The 23,939-nt window shown below is 30.5% G+C and overlaps 1 protein-coding gene across 1 annotated transcript in view; it reads right to left on the bottom strand.

Moving 5' to 3' along the window:
* The window catches only part of LOC111001163 (suppressor of lurcher protein 1), a 205,170-nt gene extending 182,827 nt beyond the window's left edge, over positions 1-22,343 (bottom strand). Inside the window, exon 1 of the mRNA XM_045632316.1 lies at positions 22,158-22,343. The gene's annotated coding sequence lies outside the window, so the exon portion shown is untranslated. The remainder of the gene's footprint in view (positions 1-22,157) is intronic.
* Positions 22,344-23,939: the final 1,596 nt, after the last annotated feature.

The following is a 23,939-nucleotide window of genomic DNA, read 5'->3' as shown; positions in this document are numbered from 1 at the left end:
ATCTTGTCTCAGGTTGTATAGTAAACTTATAAATGTATACCATTTTCATGTAGCCTGTCTAAAGCTCTATAAATAATTACGTCAACATGAAATTCAATTCGTATTGATTGATGAGGAAAAGCGGCTCATTTCCAATGAATGTTAATGCTCATTTGATGAAAAACAAAACTGAAATCAAATAATTCGTGAGTCCTTCGTTCGTTTCAGCCACGTCCACTGGGCATTGAGCAGATAGATTTAAAACAGGCATTTATATCATATCTTATTTCTTATTTTATTATTTTTGAAGTAATAATAGAATGAAAAATTGACAGTGGTTGGTCACAAGTTTCATATAAAATTGTGATGTTCTGGGTTCATGTCTTATTTAAAAATTTTCAAAGGCATAGTATTCTGTACTTCTGTACTCTTCTTGTCTTCTTTTTCTTTTTTTCTGCTTCTTCTCTTTGAGTCTACTAGGTTGTCTCACTATAAGCATGCTAAAAGCAAGTAAAATTATTTACAAATAAAGATAATTACTATTGCACAGTTGGGATTTTGAATGTTTATTAGTTTATTATCTAACATTTTATTATTGAATTAGTAAATGATATCAAAGAGTAAACAACAAAATACTTTTGAGTAATTCGTAACGACGTCTGTCTGATAAATAAACAACTCATTTCTATGTGATGAAATAAATTTCCATAATAATGGCAACAAAGCCACCTCAAAATCGTTCATAATTTATTGTTTTCATACATGGAGAAAATCCCGTACAAATTTAAAAAAAATATTTCATTCATTCGATATATGCGTATTGAAGTGTTACAGAAGAGCAATCCGTACCATATTAATATAAAATTGGATTTTGTGAAACTTATGTAATTCAATTTATCTATTGTGAATCGATTTCTCGTCTAGCAAAATTAAACTTAGCTAAGTTCACGCTAAACTAACAATTGAAACTTATCTAACTATAATATTCAATTATTATTTGCACCATATAATATACACATTTATATATTATAGTGCCGGTATTTTGGTATGATTTTCTCTTGATGACATCTGGAAGACATCGTCTTAAGGCGCTCTAAATTTTTGAATCTTACGTAAAAAGCAAAGACGCTTAGTACCTACTAAGTCTGACTGTCGTGAGTTGTAAGTTTTATTTCCATAGATTATTTATTGATTTGTGTAATATGTTAAAAATGTACATAATTATTTTACATCTCTATATTTAATATGAAGTAGATTTCCAGCATATAACTAAATATAGCATATAGAGATACAGCTTATAAATTTAAATAAAATTAAATGAACTTTGTATACCAATAAAAAATATTTAATTAAAAATTAAGTACTTAATAGTTAAGTGGACTGATACAATTAGACCTATTGTAATCTAGCCTAAATGGAACAAACTTAGGACATTAAGGACAGTGAACTTTGTGATAAAATATGTATGTCCCTAAAGAATTCAGAGCTCTCCTTGCCAACATCAGACTTGTGGCGAACGGGTCAATATCAACAGTAAAATTGTTTAACTCGATCAGTAAACAATTTGACTGTTGAACCACAAAATTGCTAATTCTGTAATTTGTGTAAAAAAAACTGTTAGCGTAAAATTAAAAAAAGACGTTATTGACACAGAATTCATAATAATTTAAATATAAAAAGTTACTACTTTTATGAAATCCTATTGTTTTATTTACGATTAAGACAATTTTAATACATATTATGCAACTTCAAAAAAAAACGATAAGATTAATATTGACGTTAGCTCTTGCATACTTGAACAATGTGAGTTAAAAGTAGTAGTTTAAGGATAATTTAAAATCCATTACGCTATTCGCATTAAATATCGAACGCTTAGAAAATAGCTTGTTTCAAGTCAAACCTTAGACAAACATTTTTTTTCGTCCCATACGTACATACGTCCCATTTTACGTTATTATTTTTACTGTACGTCCGTAGTCCCAGAAACCTATAATATACCTTGAGGTGGATTTGTAATATAGCTATTAGTTAATACACCTATGCATATCATAATTTTTCAATGAATCGATCCTCGTATGAGATCGTACGTACACTACGTTATTAAGATATGAAATTCGGAAATAAAATTTATGAATAACAGTAACTAAAACAAAACAATAAGAAAAGTTAGATCTCAACTTCCACGAAAGCTCCTCAATCAAAACTTGACAAATGACATTTTAAAACAAATGACAGTAAACAAACTTAGAAACAAATTAAGTGTTGTTAATTAAATTTAATTTTGAAATGGAGCTATTGTTCCGCATATTTGAGGGTTCTAGGGACTGATCACCTCACTTCATAGAAACATATTTCTAACCAGCCTATTTCTTTATTAACAAAATCACTGTTACAGTTCCCGGAATTACTCTGGGTTCAGGAAATCCGCAATTTATCTCAAAAAGTTATTTTAGCGGTAATGTCAAACAACCCGAGCTAAAAAAAATCATGATGATATTGTTAAATAAATAAATAACTGTTTATTATTATAAATTCTACTTAATTTTAAATTAAGGAAATAACATTTTTTTAAGTTAAGCCAATATGCCTTTGACTGACGTGTTTATATTTAAATGTTGTTTTTGAATTAGTAATTGAGAATATTTTTAAATGATTGTCGATCTTGGCTTATAGGTCTCGTTACCAGGCCATACAATTTAAAAAAAAAAAATACAAATAGTCTCAATGAAAATGTATGTATTTTAAGAATACCCAAATGTTTGTTATTTACAAGCGTCCGTAAGAATAAAAAAAAGCAATATCTCCCAGCACTTTGCTACACATTTCTATCTTTAGATAAACATTTCTTATTTTGATTCTTATGATATCCAACGCCGAATTTGTATTAACAGTGAGTAACAGTTATGCCACGGTAATTATTTGATTGGTGTCAAACCAAAGACAATAATTGTCACTGGTTCCCCTGATCACAATTATGACATCCTCCACTAAAACAATAAACAATAATAATTGTCTACGATTTATATTCAAATTCTATATTTGTAAGATAGTCATAATTACGGCATGTAAAGTAAAGGACCTGGATGACCGAGCTTAGCTCGGTATTTATTTATAAGTCGTGTTTTTTGGAAATTTTATTTAAGTACGAATAACATATAATAAAATTATGAAATATGAATATAATTATAATATAAGAATAAAGATTATCTTTATTCGATAATTATATTATATATATATATATATATATATATTCATATTTGAGTTTTTATTTGATTGACATCTTTAAACGAGCAATTCTATGTTTAAGTTGATAAAACACAAATAAAATGACATTTTCTAGAAATGATTCCTAGCTAAATCGATTTATCGAAACCCCGAAACCCTCTGTATACTAAATTTCATGAAAATCGTTGGAGCCGATTCCGAGATTCCAATTATATATATATATATATACAAGAATTGCTCGTTTAAAGATATAAGATTTACTATGTATCTTAATATGTATATAGAAAACCAGATTGGAAACACATCATTAAAATTTCATGTTGCGTCAATATTATTCTGAACGTGTGTATATGTTTGGATTGTATTATATGTAACTAATTACGGAAATCTCTTTGCAATATCTCAGGCATTAATCAACAAAGAGCTTCTTGTGGGGTAGTAAATTACTTTGCGTCTTTTTCGCTAAGGATGATACCAACTATGGAACTATGAATTTTTAATTCTGTCGCACACGCACTCTAACATCTATGGCTATTCCAAACATATATAGATTGGCAAATAATTCTCTTAGAATTTTTTTTACGGTGTTGGAATGAAGTCGTAATTAACAATAAATAAAGTGATGTCATAAAAATTATTCCAAATCAGTGCCCTTACTCTGTATCTTCCAATAGCGTCAGTGAAACCAATGCCAAGTTTTTCATGTATCTCGATGTACGAGGCATCTTCAATAGCCGCGCTCATGGTGATAATGACCTTGGAATCACGAGGTTTAAAACCTCACTGTTATGATCAGGATTGTTAGTTACAGAGTAAAGACTCAGATAATATAATTTATTTTTAAATTTATCGGTTTTCCCTCTAAGTTTAAAATAGCGACATCTAACGGTAAAGGTTTAATTCTATCTATGTAATCTATCTTAACAGAGACAGAATATTCCACGTTATGTCAGGGTCCATTTGTTTGAATGTGCTTTATTATCACAGATTCACAAACTAGGGCTAACACATACGTTTGGTTCATGACAGGCTATTTCCAAGTCCCCAACCCTACTCAATAGAATGGAAACGTCACACAAACACTTTGACGTGTGTTTTTGGTTATGTATTGTTTTACGGTCTTTTTGCAATTCTCTTTTATTGTATGAAATGTTTTCATACTAAAAATAAATTTCCTTCATCGAATTATATAACCTTTTTTGTATGTTTAAAAAACTTCTCACTATCGGATGTATTGGATAACTTACTGTGTCATGATTATTTAAACACATATGAGCTGGACAGTAAAACAAATGAATATACCCGCGAAAATAAAATACTCGTAGTATCAGATTTGCGTGTTTTTTTTTAAATTGATTCTTATTGATTTTTTATTCTTTTGACAATTGAATTATTGTTACCAGCAGCAATGTTGGGTTACCTTTTCAACTCACCCAGAGTTTCTATTGGATACTTTATCCGTAAAACATCCTAAACATAACATAAACAAAACATTTCAAGTAGGTACCTTTAAAATGCTTACGTATTTCATATTGATAAAAATTTCCACTAAATGCGTCCCTGGGAAAAACTAAGTACTTCTCTAAGTACAAAAATCAGATAGAGCTGATTTTTGTACTTAGAGAAGCCATTTTCTTCACTTTGGGTTTCTTAGAGTTATAAGCGTGGCGATTACGTAAATTGTTGAAGTTACGTCCCAAGAGTATTGGTATACCATGCAGGCGCTAGCACAATACATATCATAAAATAGTTTTATATCTTTAGTTTGTATCTAACTTTACACTTTAACTTATTTCTACTTTAACTTATAAACATCACTGGCGCAGGAATCACAGTACTAAACAAAAGAGAATTTATGAAATTTGAAAATCATGGGTTTTTCGTTTTACTTAAGTTTTGATTGATTTTTTTGATCTATAACTGTCGTCTAATTATGCCTCCAGGTATTTATTAGATGATTTTTACTTCGAATGACAATGGACATAGCTTCTAATAAATTCACCTAAATACAGGCAAATATAATGGACTTAATAATTGCTAGTTATCAAAAAATCAATAAGTTAATGTTTTATAAGTCTATAGTCGATTGCCGAATATTATTAATTCAATTTGAACGACAGATTGGTATGAATTCGTTTTTTGACTGTTCTTTTATGTTAAATAAATTCCTTTCAATTGTGTAGAGGAAATACGTATTATTGCGATCTGTAATAATACAATTGCCAAAGTAGAAAATGACTTTAACCAAAATTATATTTAAGTTAAATAAATAAATTATAATAATTAAAAAAGACAGTTAAAAGAAAATAAATTTGATTTCGGTGTTTCAACTAACCCAATGGAAGATCTAAAAACCTTTGTAGACGAATAAATAGGCTTTGCGTAAGTCGTTTCTCAGAATAGAACATTAGATCAAAAATTAAGTAACCCACGTACTACGTAAAAATTAAGTACACAGTATGTGAGAACTGTCACACTGTAGAACAAGTGCTCATTTAAAATAAAATTTAAATATTTGCATTATTTAGAATTATCGTCACAATTTAAATGCAATAAAATTATACAGGCAGGTAATTTAAGAATAATACTAGTGGATTTTCATTGCACTGTGTATTCGATTTATTAAATAAATAATCATTCAACCAATATATCAATTTCATTAATTGTAAAAAAAATTATAATATATCGTTAATATATATTTTTGTTTTAATGACTTCGAATCTCTTTGAATCAATAGAATCAGAGACGCGTAACCGAAAAATGTGACGGTAAATTTTTTCCAACGCCGATATAGAAGTTTTACTTCAACAAAGATGCAAAGGGTGTGTTACCATGACCCAGTGGACGTCACCGCTCATACATTGTGATTAGCGGCGGTTACAGGCTGTAAATCATGCCGTTCCGCGCTTTAGGTTAGTTCCGTTGAATATTAATGACGACACTAATGAGAAGCTGTCCGACAAATTATATCTATGACATATAATTAGCATTTGGGCTTCATTATATGTAATATTTAATGATGACCAGTTGAATACTTTCGCGTCTCTTTACATATAACTTAAGTGTTTAGTTTATTATGAATAGCTTTAAGATACACTTGCTTTTATCGAGAAATTCTTTCAAGTTCCTTTTCTGGAAACTTGAAACAGACTTCCGAATTCCGACGATAAATACTACGGCAACTTAACATAACAATAATTTTACAGCATAAAGCTAATTATATCAAGCTGAATTGTTCATTATTGATTTTATGAGTTTAATGCCACCACTTTAAGTTGTGAATCTACATAGTTCTAAGACTTTGTTCTGCCAAAGCATTATTTTAATTAATTTTCGCCATACTTGATATTGATCAAGGGATCCTAAGATACATAATGGAATATAGAGCTTAGTGTAATTGGAATTGGAATGTTCTTAACCAGTTACCCTAACAGTCTTTGTTTTTTACTCATTTTAATCTGATGGACGGAGATTGTGTGTTTATATTTAGTTCATTTGTCGTTTGCTTTAGTATCGAATGACCCACAGTTCTTACAACCTAAGAGCAAGAATTTAAAACAAAAGACAAAACGATAGTTCACTCGTGGCTTATAGTCACGCGTTGCGACATTTTTTTAACAGGGGGCAAACGGGCAGGAGGCTCACCAGATGTTAAGTGATACCGCCGCCCGTGGACATTTCTAGTCGAATTGGTTCGGACATACTTCAGGGGGCAGGTGGTTCCACAAAGTGGTGGTGCGCGGCAAAAACTGCCTACAAAACGCGCAGTTGTGGAAGGGCGGACGTATACATGATACGCTAGTCCGTTAGACCAATCACAATCGAGAAATCTATTTATATTCACTCCCCTAATTAAGTCAAGAACTTGGAAGATGGAGGACGAAGAAGAAGGATATCGATTAATTATGTTCATAAGAAAAGTTTAATAGCAATAATAATAAACATCAGTGTTGGCGTAGTGCGTTCAAACCACGGCTATTAGCACTCGCTGTGCGATCAAGATTATTATCGTGAAAGATTCGGCATTACGTATAAAAAAATCTGATTATCTACGTGTCTATACGAGTAATATGATCACAGTAGTGCAACTTACGGCTAAGACATTAAAATGGTTGTAGATCATGCATAATTTTATACGAATAGTACAAAAATATAAATTTGAAATTCATTCTATCCCAGGACCCAGGCAATTAAATTAACTCCTCGAAGGTCAGATTTAGGCTCTGACTTTTGTCCTCATTTCATAATATTATAAGGAATTACTTTAAGAGCCTTTATTTGTTATCCGAGACTTAAGAACGATTTCTTGGAAAGCAATCTTCAATAAAATTGTAATATTTTCGTAATCTTATCTTTAATTAAACCAGAGTATTATTAAAATTGTAGAACATTGTTTTTATCAGAACAAAACCAGCTTAGAAATTAAAAGAAAACGACTGCATTTTTTTACGGCATCACTAACTCGAGACATTTTTAAATCCATTTCGAGGGCTAAAAGTGTTAAATAAGGGATAAGCGACACCAAGAAAAGTCGTTATTTCAAAATTTAATTACATAAAATTACGTGATTCGATTGTTTTTTTTTTCAAAGCCCCTGAGTCGTTCTCAAATATTTCATTGGGTTTATTAAGTAACTCTATATATTAGGCGGTGTTGTTGAATAGTATAGCCCGCTTAACGGCACACGACGTATCTTTAACAGACTATTTATTATATATATCTTTGATATTTCACATATAACATTTTATATAATTTAGCCTTTCATAGCTCCATTAAAGAGTTTCCAGAGCACAATAGTTACATGCAAATTTACATATAAATTTCAATAGCTGTATAATGTATAAAATATATATGTATAATGAGTAACTTTCCAGAAAATTACTACCAAAACCTCTATACTTGATTATTATAGTACAAGTGAATTACCTTTGAGAATCTAAAGCGTCTTAGTTTTCAAAGGCATTAATTAATTATGTTATGTTAATTAAGAGCATCATAATAAATATTTTCTTGCTGAATCTCGGGCTTATACAAAACATTCATTATTCGCCACAAAATTAGTACACTAGGGAAATCATTTATATTGGTTAATCTTTGAACGGTAAAAACTCGTAGTTAATACACATCGTTCAATAGCTCATTAAAGCATAGTAAGGCTTAATAATATCTATTAAATTACTTATATTTAATAAAATAAAATAAAAACGTTTATTTTGGAACATAAGATCATCATGGTATCACTTATTCCATGTCATTAAATTCGAACCTGTTGGCATCCATACAAAGAAAAAAAATCGGCGAAGAAGACAGAGGGTGTTGGCCTAAAGAAAAAGCCGACGTAAAAAACTCTCGGTACACTTTTTAAAAAAAAGCAAATCATCAAACAATTCTACAATATTTAAAACAAATATAGCAAATTAATTAGAAGTCCCAGGCCCTTTTATCAACTAGATTATCACTAACTTTATAGTAAGCCTTTTTACACAGCTTTTCTTTAATACATTTCTTAAATTTAATAAAAGGCAGAGGTAAAATAGCCTCTGGGATTTTATTAAATCAAAATGATTATAGTACTACGCAATCTATATAAGCTATATACGAATATATTATTTATGGAACTTTAAAATAGAAGGTTGAAAATCCGATAATGTTACAACATCGAATTGAAGACAAGTAAATTTACCGCTACGAATAAATGTAAATTTGGCTTTTAAAGAATAGACGAACAATTTGCTGCGACGAAAAGCAATAATAATCATTATTTAAAAAAAACTCGCGAACACTTGTCTCATACGATTCATGTAGGATTTTAAATTATTTAAGGGAAATCTTAAAATCGTTCCCATATTTGATGTCGCTAAGGCGTTCGAGCGAATAGACGGAACGCTAGGCGCTTCGATGGGCGCGAGCTATTCAAATTGTGAAGCTATTTGCAAGACATTCTTAAGACTTCGCGATTCGCTTTGCAAATGTACTGGATTTTCTTCGCTGAATTATTTATGTATGCAAAACTGTATGTACACTTTATTGATAGAAATTTTATTTATTAATTCACCAAGCGACGACGCGAAGTATGTTTTAATGTATTTGACTAATTTAGAAGTGTAATTTTTTGTTATTTTTTATTAATTAAAGCTTGCCAACGCTCGGCACACTCTTACATCACTAAAATAATCACAAAATACTACTTTTAATGTGACAAGCACTTATAGGCAAACATGACATAGACGAAAAGATCAAACAAATATTATAAAAAATAACTATTCAAAAAAAACAAACATTAAAGAAAAAATAGTAACAAAAAAATTTACATTTAAAACACCTAAACAAAAATCGATTTTAATGTGTGATGGATATCCAGACCGTTCCAGACCAGGTAGCTCGTTTATCAGTATAAATGAATAAATCATATCTTAAACTAGTCCTAATAGTAGATTCTAGTTAGTAATAATTCACTATACGCAAACGTGGCAAAACATATTTGTGGCTTCTAGTATGTTCTCGAAAAAGAAGGCCATGTATAGCGTTGATAATAATTAGTACGCAGTAAGTACAACAGCCTTTTACGAATTGTAAACACTGAAATCATCGTGATAGTTGGAAAAAACTCCATTGTGTTTTTTAAAAACCTTTTAATGAATAATCCTGTAATTTAGCGGCTTCATTAGCTGATAAGGCTTCCAATGCTCTCATTAAAAGTTTCTTATAAAATTTTTGCTTGTTTCATCCTAGTTTTACAACACATTCAGTTATTTCACCATCCTAATAAGGATTCTGAATTCAAGAATTGTTTGTGACGTAGAAAGAGAAGTAGTAAAAGTACTAAGTACCTTTCCTAAGGGCCTAAGGGGCTTTCCACAAGAAATAGAATACATATTATTAATCAATTCTTTGTCGAACTGTTAAAATTAACATTTTTGATACCGGTATTAGACCCTGTCAAATGGCTGATCTACTTACAAAAGATCTATGTAACATATGAAATCTGAAGGCCTATCAAAATGTTTCTAATACCAAGTAGTACGTTTAAAAGCGATAGGATAAAGTGTTCATCCGAAAAGGAAACAAAACGAAAGAAACAAATTCGCAAACAGTTCTACGTCCAAATGTCATGTCAAATAATCCAACGAATATTTTTGATAAATTACCCACATTAGGTTAAATGAGATGAATTTGGTCTCATCCAAATACTACGAAATCACAAGAATATATAAATTGTGGAAAAAATGAACGGATCGCGATGGATTTCGGATATTATGAATTGATATTTGGGCTTATTGAAACCATCGGGACGCGTTTCATTGAAAGTTCTGTTACATCATGTTGCTGTATATCTGATGAATGTAATTTGTTTAGTCTGCTAAATTAAGAACGTGTGTCAAAAATCTATCTATATATACTTATCTATTCTAGCTTTCGATTTTTATAAAATTATAAATTTTTATTATACGCGTTTAACAGTTGCAAATGAACTTAACCTGAACAGCATCATACCTACGGATAGCCATAATTTAGGAAAACTATAATCAAAGAATTCTTCTTGTTTGGAAACCAGTCAGGAAAAGATGAAAGGAAGAAGAGGCATCGTGCGTGGTTGCAGCACGAAAAACAATAAAAATCTTGTATCTTTATATCTGTGTTAAATATATTTATATTGCATTACATATACGGTATACAGTATGGCTATCATCGTTCATCAATCACTTGTGTTTTTCTATTTAAATTCAATGAAAAATAAATCAAACTAAACCACCGTTGTCAGGCGATACAACTGCAATAAAATGAACAACGAATTTAAATAACAAAACATCGCTTACATTTCGAATAGATCATTTGTCACTTTACAAAAATATTTTATCCTTTCTTTATTAAAATGTATATAACAATCGGATTATATTAAAGTAGGCCACATTGTTTTTTATAATTCCATTTGATTAGTTTAAGTCTTATGATAAATGTAAAAAATAAAAATAGCCTTTATTTGAGTACACTAATTACATTAAGTCCATGTCATTTATGTTTTCTCTAGTACTAAAAATAAAAAAATTATACATTCTTAATAAGTTTAAGAATCTATAATTTTTTACGTTCGAATAATGATCCCGCGTAACTATTATTTTAAAAAATAATGTATATTTTAGACCAGCTTCTTTTCCTTACATACAATTAATTAATAAGCTTAGTCCAGATTCTTGCATTGTTTCTCCATCACTCCCACTCTTGTGCACTATGCTGTCAACCAAGTTTATTTTGTATTACCTCTTGTACAGTCCGATTTTTTGTCTTTTACCAATTTTCGGATAGCAACCCATTACATGTAATGAAATTACTATTTTTTGCTTATATATAAAAATGTTACATAGGTCTATCACGTATCAAGCCATCATATTTCAGCCATCATTGCCTCGCTATATATATAGGCAGCCTGCGGCTAGAACGGGAATTTTATTATTATATTAAGGAGACCGTAAAAATATGAGTATCATAATAATATTTTATATAATCATGTACTTTCTCAACAACAATATAACATTCAGTCTTCGTGTTAACTTTTCGAAGGAAAAGAAAAATGCTTTTACGTACTATAAAAACTTCTAGAACATTCATAAATAAAATTACGTTACATTTCAGGTTCAGAATGTTTATACGTATAGTTTTTCCTTATAATTTACTACTGATTTGCTTTGACACATTTTATTTTATTGCATATAACTGTTACAACGCCTATTGAGCTTGTTTTCAAACCGAAACTTGTTAAAAAATGGCGAGTGTTCAGAGGTTTTGTTCGGAGTATTATGTTCAGCTGAGTTTTATCATCGGCGTCGAGGCAATATGCGAAATTCGATGCGTATTATCTCGACATCCGTCTTTCAACGACTAAGCCTTATTTAAGGCAGTTTTTTCCAAAGAAGTATGACACGGATTGATTCTCAAAAGTCCTTAAAAAATAGAGTGTACCAATTCCGAAAAGGCCGGCAACAACCTCGCAAGCCCTCTGGCATTGACAGTGGTGAAGGGACTGTCAATGTTGCGGGATATTAAGTGATATCATTTCACATCAGATGAGCTTCCAGCTCCTTTGCCCCTCGACCATAAAAAAAAGAATGTCGATGATGAAGTATGTCGCTTGAGAATGTGACTCATCACAGGGGTCATATGTGTGTCTATGTCCGCAATAAACTGATCACCTTCTTTAAAGATAAGAAGGAATTAAGAATTGTTGTGCGACTATTATAACTATAATGTGTATTATGTGAACCTGGGTCCTCTCACCAGCATAAAATACGTACAAAAGCCATTTATTACAGCTACTTCTAATGCAGAAAGTCGCGAACACCAAAAACACAAAACAGTTGATCTGGTACCAGGCTTATCCGCTTCTATAATTAAAATAATTTAAACAATCGATCTTTTTCTATACTCCAAAAAATACTCACTTCGCTTTATAGCATAGATTAAGCGTCTATGTATTCCTACGATGTTATTAATGATGGATAAATCTGGGTATGTAACACAATTACTGAAAGTTCGAGTTACCGAGCAACATATATATGTAAAACGGTTCAGACTAATTAACAATCTGCTTAAAAATTCATTTCTGGTCTAAATACTTATAATAATTTACGTTTTAAAATGAAATTGAAACCCGATAAATTGAAAAACTTTAATTATTTCTAATTACGCTCGGCACCTCTAATTGACTTAACTAGTCTTCGTCACTTTTGAAGACATTTTAAACTTATTTTAATAGCCAATTAGCGGCAGTGATTTAAAACTTTAGCAATATCTGTTTATGAAAACGATTCACGCAATATCATATATTTTTATGGATGTTGGTATACAAACAAACTTGGTCTTAGTAACGGGCAGAAGTTAATCGATGTGCGGCCATGATTGTCTATTAGTTGTCGGGTTCACAACAATATGTTTTAAAAAATGTTAGTGTTTGCAAATACCATATAAAGGACCGTGGTGTGCCGTCTGAAATGGCGTTAGGCAGGGCACACAGCAAGGAAATGTGACAACAGATGGAGTGAGAGAGTGCTGCACTGGAACCAACGCGACGCGCGGCGGCCGCGCCGTCGCTTGGCAGATGACATTATCGCCGTCGCCGGGGTCAGGGCCAGCGACTGACGCGAGTGGAACCGGATGGAGGAAGCCTTTGTCCAACGGTGGACAAACCAATACCTAACTAAATGAATATTCCTAAATTTTAAAGTTTTCTTTGGAAATAAAGGCTATTATTATTATTATATAAATGACCGTGCAAAAGGCCGAGGGAACTTCAAAAGAAGCTTTAAGTATAAGTTCAACCAAATGAAGGCTATCATACCACAATCACACTAAAGCTGCACACTACTACACTTAATTGTATACACCATAATAGTTATGAAAAATATTAAGATTCAATTACCTTTAAAATACAAGTTGAATAACGTAACCCACACGGAAGCACATTCTTACCGCAATAACATACAAATTACAAAAACCTTGTTATAAAATGGAACTGAATTCTTAGGCTAATTTCATACCCACGCACCGTAGACAAAGCTTATGATCGCGTGAGACTACACACTAAATATGCCTCTTTATACCTCAACAGCCTTTGATATCTATCTATAATAGCGAACAAAAAAGCAATTAACACGATTTGATTACGTTAAGAATTGTTACAAACTGTGTCAAACCTTCGAATTAGTAAATTAATACAGAAACGCTACGGGAATCGTAAATTAATTATTTTAATGAGGAAAAATGCATGTGCTCGGTCAATTGTAAAGGAAATAAAATCTTAATATATATATTTCTTGTGTGCGTGTGTATGTGACTGAACTCCTCCTAAACGACTGGACCGATTTAGACGAAATTTTTTGTGTGTGTTCAAGGGGATCTGGGAATGGTTTAGATTCACAATTTTGTCCGCTGGACAATGTTTTTTTAATTAATTTTCAATTTATTAGTTGTTGTTGATTTTGGAATGTTTTACATTGGATCCGACAGACGGCGCTACCATCGCAGTGTCAAATTTTAAATAATATTCGAATTTTAATTTTAGTCTGTCCCGAAATTTAAAAAAAGTTTTGTTATCATTGTGTTATATCGTGTGTGACCATGTGCTGGATCGTTAGATATTGTCATAACATTTGAATAATAATTTTCATCAAAATGGCTTATTAAAAATTGAAATTTTCAAATTGAAGACGTGTAGACAGGACAACGTCTGTCGGATCCGCTAGTATCAATATATAATTAACTTTAGAATTCCGCAACTGTTATCTTTAATGAAATTCTTAGATGCTCCAAGTTATTTCTATGGTTTTATTACCTTGATGATGACATTTTTAATGAGATCCTTAATAACTTACCTAATGTGTTTCATTAATTCTTACATCATAAAATACGATTAACAAGTTGTAAGAGGAATTCCAAATGACTTTATAAACATAAGAAAGAAAATAAAATTCAAATATTTGTTTCATCCCTTATCGTAATAGAAGAGAATGCTTCCGGGCATTGTTCAAGTGACAGTTTAAAGTGAAAAAAATATAATGTCAAAGTAAAAAGTCAAAAATCATTTATTCATGTAGGTAACATAATGTTCACTTATGAACGTCAAAAAAAGATATATACATTAAATGCTTCTAATTTTACATTTTCTGCCAGTTCCCACATCAAGGACGTAGAACGAAAAAGAAAACTGGCAATAAACTCTCCGCCAATCTTTTTGTGTCACTGACTTTTAATGTCACTGATGTTTCTTCAATTTTTTTTTGAATGCATAAATGGGGAGCGATGTTATTAAGACGTATTGAACATTTCTGGCAAGGTCTTATAGCATATGGGCGATGAACTGATGTGTTTTAGAGTCCTACGATAGTCCAGCCATAGGTTTTGTTACAAATGAAAATGCATTATTCTAAATCAAGTAATGTTATGTTAATAAAATGTACACCTACACATTTACTGAAGTCTCAGCAAAAATTAAAAATATCTTTTATTTGAAATAGCAACCTTTGGCTTTTATACAGGCCTTTTAATATACGTATTCCAAATTCAAAATAATTGAAAAGTTGAAAAAAAGAAATGTTTTTATGTAACAGTATTTATGGCCAGACTAGTAATATATTAAATATAATATGACATATGATTATAGAAAACTTTATTATAAAATTAGTCTCGTTAAATTTCATTCAAATTAAATACAAGATTATGGAGTATATATATGGGCATACAGTTTAATGTGTAATTCTCAGCTGTATTGTATGTAAAGCGAGCATTACATTTCTGAACATAATGAAAGCATCACGCACTATGCGGATGACTTTTGACATTTCACTTAATTCGTGCATTAATTAACCGACATACTTTAATCAGTCGTTTCAGTAATTATTGCTTCAATATGCCTTAATCGCTGCGGTTTTATTTGAGTCGTATTTAATATTTAAATAAAAAGTCTACCCACCTTACCCATATTTAACTGTCAAGATCTGATGGTAACTATTTTGCATTCATTTTATTTTATTGTTTATCAGTAAACCACATATTTTTAATTTTTTAATTTTTAATTATAGACTTTGTTTATTTACTATTAATAAGTGCACTATAGAAGCTAAAAAAGGATTTTCACTATTTCAGTGAAAAAGCTTTAGGTCTGATTTGAGGATTTTATTGGAGGATATTAGAGGATAGCATTTACTGGAAATTTTGTAAGTAACTTAATTGTATTTTATTATAAATATCTAAAACCGCCATTATTGTGCCGCTTGAGTAATGTAGCAGTTGACGCAAGTTTGTCGAATAATTCACTCACCTCGTGAAGTGGTGGCCACTTCTTTTAAGCTTTGTCACCTTCCTCATTTGCTTCAAATGGTTAAATACAGTTATATTGTATTTATCCCGCAACTTACTTAAATAAATTCTTCGTTATCAGCTACGGTCTCCGGCCGTCCACGAGGCTTGTTCTGCAGGTCGAAATTTCCAGAACGAAAACATTGGAACCTAAAACGCTCTGTATTTAATTTTTTCAGCATTAGTGCCATGGTGGATTTCGTACTCGTAAATAACGCGATATTGTATGTTGTTCATTTAAGAATTAGAATGACGCAAAGAAAATTAAAATTAAAACGGCAAAATGAATCATGGTTGAAAACCATGAACAAATGCAATAAATAAATAGTTGTATAAACAGAATTTGGAATTATAAACAAAGTGTGGCCAGAACGACCAAACGTCAAATTCATATGTAAGAAGAACCTAATATTTGTCATTGTCATATTTAAAAGAGACTGTAGCTCAAAATTGTTAGAAGTATTTATTAATTTAAGAAATATAAATCGTCGCACCTGAATTATAGAACATTAAAGTACATTAAATATATAAATAAGTAAATAAACTATAACTGAAATTGCACATGAAATCTACAAGTAACATCTTGTAGGAAACGATAAAAATAATACAAAAATAAAATCAAACTTAGACGGAATACTGGTTTGCTCTATAAAAAGAAATTTTTTCTCATTTCAATTAAAATAAAAAACTATAAAGTATTACTTATGGCAAGTGCGGTATAATGTTTCAAACAAAGTTGGTGTAGTCTGTCAAAGTGAAATGTTTTTAAAGCTAATTTAAACGAATCGTTGTAAATTGTTAAATAAAATATAGAGGTTCAAATTGGACGCAGTGTTGTTAGTATCGAGGGTGAAGTGTCAACAAATCAACCCCTGACGTTTCATTCAACACTTTCGTTACTTTGTGAATAAATGCGAATTTATTTATCAATGTTTTGCCATTCGGAAATCTAAACATTTTCAACTTTGATCCGTGGAAAGCTAGATCTTATCTACCATATTAAAGTTTTATTGAATAAAACAGGAGTGCAGTGAATATAAATAAAATCTCTATTGTCCTTGAAGTGGTTCATAAATTTATGGGAATTACACATTTAAAAACAATAAATTTTATATAAGACTGCAAAGTCAGCCATAAAAAACTGCCATGCAAATGTCTAATTTTTATTATTATAGTTAGTATTTCAAACCTACCTCCCATTACAGAAGTACTCTTAAAAATCTAATCGAACATAAGTTTATTGCCAGTTCTTCTCTTTCGTTCTACGCCCTTGATTTAAGAACTGGCAGTAAATGTAAAATTATAAGCATTCAATGTATATTTCTTTTTTGACATTCATAAGTGTACATTATGTTACTTTTTGAATTTGAATTATACGGTAGTGTTCTATTTCCGGTGGAAAGGTGATTAAATAGTTTGATTGCTATGGTTTATCTATTTTTTTATACAGCCTGGTGCCAGATGTTGGTACCCACAGCCGTGTTTGATCCCTTGGTATATAAATACAAAAAAAAAATACATAAATATTATAGTTTGTAAACTTACTGTACGTTTCTACTGTGCAAGTTATAAACTTAAAGTTATTAATATTATGCCATTATAACAGCGTGAAATTTTACTAACTTATAGTAAATATTTCTTGCCTAATAATAGAAATAATAAGTACCATTGTGTACGGCTTTGTATAGCTAACAAGCGATATCTTCCAGGAAAAGGTTCTCATAAAAATTAATTAAACTAAAATTATGTATTTTGAGTTAAGTTAAGTTTTAACCCGTGGCAGGTTAAGGAATATAATTTACTTGGTTTGTATTTGGACTAAATATCCATGGGGAAAAATAGTTTCGAATAATTTTCAAGATATCACTACATACTTTTCGCTTTGTTAAACTATCAATTGAAGAAAAGTTTGAAAACTTCGTGCTCTTAAACTGAATTGCTGTACAAGAAATTAAAAATACAAATTTCCAATCTCGCCATAATAACATAGAATTTCAGGAATATTCAAACTAGAAACTTAACAATGTTAACGGAATAAAATTAATTTGCATAGCGCTGCGGGATAAGACGTTAAACGATTATAACTGGGGGTAGCTAATTGAGAGATAATTTCTTAGTTCCCGTAGTGCAAAACTTTATTTTAATCACCCCAGAGGATATTAAAATACATATATCTATAGGCGTTTATTATATGAGTCCTAATGGTTCTACTATCGAGAGTATATGATATTTTTGTACGGAAACACGTTTTGTAAAAATTTGTTAACATTTTCTGTGGGGGTGGGGTTTAATATTTAAAATTCGAAGTATTAATATTTTTACATTTTATCAGTGTTTATCACAATTACAATCGTGGTCAGATGAACCACCATGCTATCAACATATTTTCTAACAGCTACACTTATATAATACCGGAAATGATATACTACCTACGGGCGGCGTTACATAATGCGATTTTCATGGTTGTGTATTGGAGAATTAATTTTTTTTTGCAAATGAACATAATTTTTTTATACTACTGAGTTTTTAAGTGAAACTTCTCGAAGAAACGGGAGATAGCGATTGAGAAGGTGTGCGAAAGGGAGATCGAGAAAAAATACATGCTATTGGTTGATGTATTCGTGTAGTCGTTACATGTAAGAACTCTAGGTGGCAATTATGTCGCATGACGTCTTGTGCAGTAATGGGCACTAATTAACTATTGCAGGACTAGTGTGGTTTTCGGTTATTTGATAAAATCCAAATTTTTATGTATATTTATAATGAGGAGAATGTATATCTACCAAGTTGCCTATTACAATTTGGCCGCTAGTTAATTAAAAAAAATTGTATTGATTTTTGGGCAAACATTTAGTTCACTTGTTATTAAAATAAAATATCATCTACATCAGGGCCATTTACATAAAGATGTACAAAAAATCACGGGTGCCGTTGATCACTTGGCCGCACTTTTTGCACTCGCGAGCCCTCTGGCATTGAGGGTGTCCATGGGCGGCGGTATCACTTAACATCAGGTGAGCCTCCTGCCCGTTTGCCCCCTGTTCTATAAAAAAAAAAGCTAGGTGTAAACAGGTATGATTTCGTTACATTTATTTTTCTATTAATTATCGTATAAGGGTGCCTTGTTAAAACTGGCCGCTAGAGGTTTACCTGCTGTTAAAGATGATAAATATTTAGGGTAGAGTGAAACAGACTTATTGCATAACATCATTTGTCAGACGAGGATAGCGAATACCGCCAGTACCACGCTTGTGCTTCTAGATGTTTTCAACCACCGGAGAGTAATCGAGATAATAAATCATCTAGTAGTACTTTATAACAAAAAAAATGTATTGATTCAATATACATATTTAATATGGGTTTTTAAAATAAAAAAAAACCAAGGTTACTTGTAAAAGAAAATTTTATTGTGAATATATTATTTGAAATTTTTACCAGTTTTTACGATAGTATTTAATAGTCTGTTACATGTTAAATTTAAATTTGGTTTTTAGCAAATAAACGATGAGCGCACTAATCCTGCAGCCGGACCTCGTACTATAATCTGCGTTTTATGAACAAGACGATATCCATATACGTGGAGGGATCATATACTAGTACATGATCATCTATTGATGCTTTGACTTTAGTAATAATTAATTAACAAAGAAGTTTTACTCTGACAATTTTACTTTGTAGGCACACACTTTTTAATACGATTTGTTTGTGGTGGCTGATGTTTACTTAAACAGCTCTTCTAAGAGTGGGTTGCTTATATATATTAAGATGTAATACATAACTTTCATAGACTGGACATATGTTTAAAGTCCAATCGGTATGTAAGGAGGTCAAAATCCCAATATTCATCAATCAAGATCGACACCTTAGCAACCTTGACGATATAAACCATGTCAGTGATTCCATTTATATACATTTTAGATAGCAATTATAAAATAGAATTTTCATTATATACGCAACGCTGTTCAAAATCAAATGAAAAAAATCCAGTTAATTCTATTTTATAAAGTTTGAATAGATATAATTAAATAAAAGTTAGACGGCAAACAACTTCTCAGATGATTACATACTTGACTGCACATAATAAATGACGATCACGAGGAATCATATATATGATTTTTATATGAAATATACTCTTAATTTCATTTCAGTGCATGGTTTGAATGAATGAATACATTGAATAAATAATTATCCATCATCAATTTATTACTGAGGCCAGAAGGTATAAAGCCTTGATTACATTCAGGCCAATAAAATGTACATAAAACATTGAGCTGGCCTGTAAAAATTAGTGACCCGTAGAATTCATTAAAAATTATCTCATCCATGAAACCGGCGCCCAGACATCGATCGCTCTAGATTTATCACACTTCCGGTAAAACGATTATTATTGGGATTGCTCATAGATAAGAACCAATTTTCATAAATATATGATGTATGCGTATATTTTGTTTCAATAAAGGGCATGCTACTAATGTATAATTTGTACAAAAGAAAATCATTACGTGATTTAGTATTATTTTATTTTATATAAAAATATATAATATCTACCTATGTTAACTAATAATGTAATTTATATGTTTTCAATGCCTCCGATAGCCAGTTATCTTTTTTGAGTCGAGTCTATACTATTTGTATTATAGTAGTACTAGTAAGATATCAATCAGATGAGGATCTTATAATAAATTTATAGAATATTCGATGTTTTTACGTGATTGATTGACATCGCAATATCTGAGATAAATATTACTCTTACGATCATTAAATCTATATATTATTCTAATGTGAGATAAATGTAATAATGTCAAGCGTTATATTATAAAAATTATACCTAATGAATAAAGCTTTATTACTGAGCATTGAGAGAGAAATCATACATATATTTTGCAACAACTGTAATGAAATATTATCAGTGTTAAATTGTAGGAAAAAAATAGAATATGTGCAAAAATTATTTTTTTCACAAGGCATTGAACCATTTTTGTAATAACTTAAAAAAATCTAACAAAAATTTTGACATGGCACTAAGCTATAATGTCAGGAAATGTATTAAGACATACTAAATAGGCAAATATATTATTCTCAAATTATAAATTATCTTAGCGTTTTCTAATGTATGTCGTAGAAAACAACACTCGAACTAATGACGAGAAAGTTGCGGAATTATACGTATAAATGTGGTCTTTTGAGACAATTTCCCATTCCAGTAAAAAGAGAAGTATGATGTACACGTTTTCCCCTATTTTGTATTCATGCTGCTTGCCTCCGCGCACTACATTATAACTTCATTTCCCATGATATTATACTTGTACCGCTTTACGGTTTTATTTCAAGGAATAATTATTAGTTGAGCTGAAGAAAATTTTAATCCTATCTTTTATGATATGCAGTGATAAAACGTTAAAAATTTTACAGATAAAATTATACCTTTTAATAACATAGAAGTTTCCATGAAATTCTGAATCGATGCGTTTAAGTTGTGTTTTATGTTTTTTCTGTACTTTTCGTTTTTATGTATGTTCTGGGAGAACAATATTTTAAATAAACGAACATCTATTAATTAAGTTGATTAACAATCAGATACCCAAATACCAGTTTCAACTCCGAAAGGAAGTGACGTAATTCACAATTTAATTACAGACCATAAAAACGAAAAATCATTAAAGCCTCACTACTTTCAATGAATAAGAAAAAAGTATGTTATAATATGAATACTAATTGTAAAGAATATGTTTTAACATATTAATTAAAATTATAGGAATGTGGACACCTATACATACTTTATATAATCACTACAAGTGAAGGCTATACAATGCATCAATCAATAATAGATGCATGGCATAGCATTGAGCAATAAAGTAAAATATTTTTTTTTAAATTTATAAGCTAACCTAAAATCGCGAGTGACTTATTTTAACTTTTTATAAATGCTGTTCAATACTCTTGTTGTACATTTGAATTTAAACATAATTATAATTAATTAATTAATTAATTATTAATTAATAGTAATTAAAGTATATATATATATATACTTTAATTACTGTTTTAATTAAGTTGAAATTGCATTATTAAAGTCTAAAATTAATAAGTTAACTTTAAAATCTTACCTTTTGACCTTTCAAGTAGTGTACACTTTTTATCTGACACAATGAGTCTTTTGATTAGTCACAACATTGCTCTTTAATCACCCTATTAAGTTTAAGAATAAAATTTACTGAAAAAATCGAATGAAGTTCTCAAACGTAAAAACGCGCGAGTATCTCGCTACGGCGTAGACGTCTGTGTCCTCGTAGCAATCGCGTAGCACTGACTGATGTTATGCTATGTTCCTCAACATTTCTATTTTTTTACTTTGAAATGTCTTAGTCTCATAAATAAGGTCAAGGAGTTTCAAAGGATTAATTTTAACAGTTTAATTCATAGAAGGCCTAGTCTTTAAGTATTTTAATATGCAAGTTATTTAAGTTTCACATCACCGGAAGAACGTCGGAGTAGAACGCAATCTTCTTAATATTGTATCTGATTTTTAGTAAAATCCGATACAATATTTTAGTAGAATTAAAAGATTTTCTTATAATTAATTATAAGTGCACACAACCTTGTCATGGCTACCAGTTATCCCGAAAACTTTAAATTGTGAAGCTTATTACCACTTAGAGTACAAAAACTACCATAACGTAATAAAAGTTTTAATAAGGTTCAAACTAGGTGGCTGTTTCGTGTTTACACTTCATGAGGTCACTGCGTCGACATGCACGCCACTCGGACTAATTAATGTAATGTTACCCTGCTTGTGCAGGCTTTCGTGAACTACATTATACGTATTATACGAAGGGCCCATGCATAGTACGACACTACTCATAATGGCCCACGTTTCGTGCCACCAAACAATACCAAATGTACGCTTCACGTCTCTCATGAAAAATTTAGGTTTGGCTTTCATTCACTCGAAATGTTGGTCATAGTATATGGTAATAAAAGTGGTTGTGTGATAAGCAATGAAATTGTTTTCATTTATTTTCGTATTTGCATTAATAATATTTTAAATAGGTTAAGGTTTTTAGATTATGAATACACTGGAATATTTTCTCAATCATAAAACGTATAAAAATCGAATGTTAATTTTACTTTACAATGTATCACAATACATATCCAAATCTATAATTTTTTATTTTTAGTTAAGGTCACCGTCTATTGATTTCCTGAATCTGTGGCACTTAAAAATATCTAGAGGCAACTTTGACGTAACAATTGGTTTGTGTCGGGTGCATGATTGAAAATATCACTATTCAGACAGGCGAGTTCGTGCCCTCAATAAGCTGACAATTTGAGCGGGGTCTGTCATCTCCATTTTTATTAACGTCATGAGTTGACTGAGAAGAGTCTTTATTAGAGTGTGGTTACAAGTTTTAATAAACTATCTATGTTTGTTCTTATAGGAAATAATGGTTACTATATATTGCCATTAATAAAACTACTATATACTAATGTTGTAGTTAAATGCTGTATTTATCCCACGGATAATCTTAGACGATAAAATTTTATATAATTTAAATAAATAAATTTCCTGATTTTACGCTGTAGGTTATTGTTAGATAAGATATAAAATAAACTTGATGTTTCATACCCTGTAAATTCATAGGAAAGCGAAGATTAATGGTCTTAAATTACTTCAACACTGTATAAGATTTTATACTTACATTTTATGCGACATTAAAGGGGTTTAAAAACTTACATATCTAATAATAAACTGTAAATAATTCTAACAACATTATAATAATTGTCAATTAGGAAACTTTGACTTGCTTATAGTTCCAACAATTAAAGTCAAATAATTTTAAAAAATAAATATTTTCCATAAAAGTATTAAATATAAAATCGATGTTTCA

This window comes from Pieris rapae, chromosome 19 (genome assembly GCF_905147795.1).
Source record: "Pieris rapae chromosome 19, ilPieRapa1.1, whole genome shotgun sequence".
NCBI lineage: Eukaryota > Metazoa > Arthropoda > Insecta > Lepidoptera > Pieridae > Pieris > Pieris rapae.
Note: the sequence above shows the minus strand (reverse complement) of the source record. Positions and strands in the feature narration are given on the sequence as shown.